We start from the raw sequence: 3,566 nt of genomic DNA on the forward strand, positions 1-3,566 counted from the left end.
AAGAACTGCTTCAGGGAAGCTTACTCTTGCCAACAGATAACAGATGGCAAAAATGCATCTGAAGAAAATAACATTATTTTTCAAACCCTTTACTCTATTTTTCTCTCCCAACCACCTTTTCTTACTGCTTTCTGTTGCTGGGTTTCTTTTTATAGTGTGCAATGACTTGTGGGAGAACTCTTGACTTTCAACCAGCTGTAGCCACTGCTGAGATCAGGAAACAAACCTCAGCTCAATTAGGCAGGGAGTAAAGAAACTTGGTGGTGATACCACCTGGTGAAAGGGCTCCTGTCAGCTTGCAGAAAAGAAGGACTCATACTAAGGTAAGAGTTTTTGCCACTCTGGGACTGCACTGATTTGTACTCACAGTGTGCAGTCAGTCTGGTACTTCTCTGCCCCCCTCAATGCTAGCACACATGTTCCTGTTTTCTCTAATTCATTTCAATCTTTTGCATGTGAAAGCACAGGTTTGCAAAGAAGAGGCAGCAAGAGACCAACTAATGAAAGTTCAAGTATTCCCACATCACAGCTAGCAGAATTTTGTTTAACCTGCCTTTAATAACACCTCAGAGCAAGGTGTTATTAAGGTGACAAGGTTCATTTATCTTCAGCATTAGAAAGGCTTTTTTACATCTCCAGAGTTTCCAACTGCAGTCTAAATCATTGAGTGATAAAACAGTTTGGGTTGGAAGGGACCTTCAAAAGTAATTCAATCTGAATCCATTATTTCTTTTCCCATCTGCAGCGGATACAGCAAACTATTTACTCCATTCTCCTTCATAGCTACTATTTATGCATTTTAAGACCTATTTATGTTCTCCACACTTCAACATTTGTGCTCTAAATATACCCAGCTACTTCTGTGCTTCAAATGTAACTCACTGTGTTTGCTCCTACTTTCTAGATTCTCTCCTGGATTGAGCTGGCTTGGGGTTTTTTCCTTCTTTCTTTAATTCTTAAAAGATGCACCTAAGACTGAATATAGTTCTTCTAAAGCCTTAAACAATTGCATATCCCTTAATCATGTTGACTTTTTCTACATCTTCCATTTCACTTCCAGTCATACTCCATTTGCAACCTACTCCAGATCCCCTTCACATCTGCAGCACATCAAGCTCACCCATATCTCACATTTGTATTCACAACTATTCCTATATACATACAAAACTTTGCATATGTCTTTATGCCTCGCTGAATTCTTTCTTTTCTAACTCATTTATCCAACTTTTCAACAACGTTTTAAATACTGAATTTCACTCCCATGATCTTGTAGACTCTAATTCCTGCAACAACTGTCATGTTTTAAATAGGCTTAAGTCTTAGTTTAACAGACTGCAAACAGAGAAACACTTTCCGTAACACTTAATACAGGGAAATGTAAATCTAAAAGAGTATGTTCACCCAGTCATAAACTACAGCCATTTTCTTTATACCACTATGAATTACTCTAGTCCCTATTAGTAGACAGCCTACACAAAAATCTGGAAACACTGCTGCTTTCTCGTGCAAGAACTCTGTTTTATGCACCAATTTCTTGACTGTCAATTGTGAGAGATCTATGAAACACAGCATGAAGGTAAAGCCGCCCCCCAACGGCTGCAAAAGCTAGGTGCTTCTACCCACCTCTGCCCAAGAACAGAGAAACACAACACTGCACTTCTACAAGCCACAAGTGATGCAAATACAAGCAGTACTGCTGCTGTGCTTCAGAACACCAAAGCTGAAAGACCACAAGGTTCTGGTTTTAAATTAACCTCAATTTAATACTTTTTTGTTAAACAATGAGGAGCAACACGCATGCAAGAGACACAACATAATGTCAGAGTCAGACACCCTGGGACCCATCAGGTGGCGCTAGGATATATCTGTCAGAGATAAAGTGATGACCAAACGGTGTCTTTATGTTTAACGAGTGACTGACTAAAACATCCCCCAGGCCAAAACTGCCCTCTGCTGCTCAGCACCAGAAGAGGCCCTGAACCTTCTCCCACTATGTCCCAGAGCAGAGCTCTGGAGTTCTCTCAATTGCGTTTCTCTGGCAGCACTGCAGGCTGCAGCTGCATCCCATAGGAACAGTGGGTCTGACATTGGGAAGGCCCTCACTGTAGTGTGGCAAAGGCTTGAGTTGTGACCAGACCCTGGCAAGCTCCAACTCCCCCATTAGTTTAAAGCACTCCTAGGGAAGCTTTGCTTTTTCAAGCTGGGAGATGATCCTCAGGGTGAAGTGTAAAGACTTGCCATTAGAGGAATACTGCAGATTTCAGTTGCAACTGGAGAAATATCTGCACATCTGGCCTATTGCCATTGTTTATCTGGGTGTTCCAGAACAACTCCAATCAGAGGTTTAGGCTCAGTGAAATGATTTGCAAAGGAATATTTTACTCTGGCTTAAAAACTTAATAAAGCATAGCTTCACATTTACAGCCCCTTCTTACGAAGACCAAAACAGCTCAGTCTTGGTGCAAACATATAAAGTAATCCCTGGGATCAGTGAGGAGTCCAGCAGCACAAGGCTTCAAAGCAATGATACCATTCAATTCCTCTATAAGAAGCTACTGTTACAAGTTTCTCAGCCACATCAGTACAATCCCTGTACAACTATCCTGGTCTTAACAATCACACTTCCCACCCAACACAGGAAGAAATGGAATTTATTCAGAAGTGGTGTTCACAGAAATTCAAAAGTTGTCATCTCAGGAGGGTGTTTCAATAACCTGGTAAGGTTAATTTGAGAGGTTTTAATCTGTTTGAGGTTCTTCACTTTCCTGCAAGCTGCTTTCTTGACCCCTTTGATGTTCTGAGGCTTTTCTATAGAGGCTATTTATAGAAATGCACCTGTACTGAAGTGAAGGGACCTTTTTAGCATTTCAGATCAACCTCCAGCACTTGATTTTAAGTGGGAAGCTGGGAGTTTATCACTGTAAGTGGCATGATTATACTCAAATGAAGTCAGTTATATTTCCAATGCCATTCATTCACTCTAACTTTTGTGTAAAGACACTTGGCTATGGCAGGTAGCCAGAACAAAGACAATCATATCAACTTACCTAGACTAACATTACACACCAGCAGGAATCAAACATCTAGTCACTGTTAGGCTCAGACATCACAACCTCTCTGCACACACAGGAGGATGAATTCCCACAGTCTGTGAAACAAGACAGAATGCTTTTTTCTCTTGGAAGCCAGCTGCAGCATCCTCACTTTTCATAGCATGCAAGAGCCTGAGACCAGGATCAATCATAGAACACCAGGTTGGAACAGACCTCAAGGATCATCTGGTCTAAACTTGCTTGGCAAAAGCACAGTCTAGACTAGATGGCCTAACACCCTTTTCAGCTGACAGGGCACACGTATGGCTCATAATTCAACTTGCCAGATCCACCAGTTACATTCAGAATACTAAACATATACTGATAGCAAGGGCAGATAACCTACAGGCACAGAAAAAAACAAGCTATAGCTGGCTGAACTTACAGCTCCATTACTGTCCTCTTCAGACACCAGGTTCAAAGACGACCAATTCTCTTCAAGGCAGAGATCCATTTTACACTGGAATAAACAAT

Source organism: Melopsittacus undulatus, chromosome 6, assembly GCF_012275295.1.
Source record: "Melopsittacus undulatus isolate bMelUnd1 chromosome 6, bMelUnd1.mat.Z, whole genome shotgun sequence".
NCBI classification, from domain to species: Eukaryota; Metazoa; Chordata; class Aves; order Psittaciformes; family Psittaculidae; genus Melopsittacus; species Melopsittacus undulatus.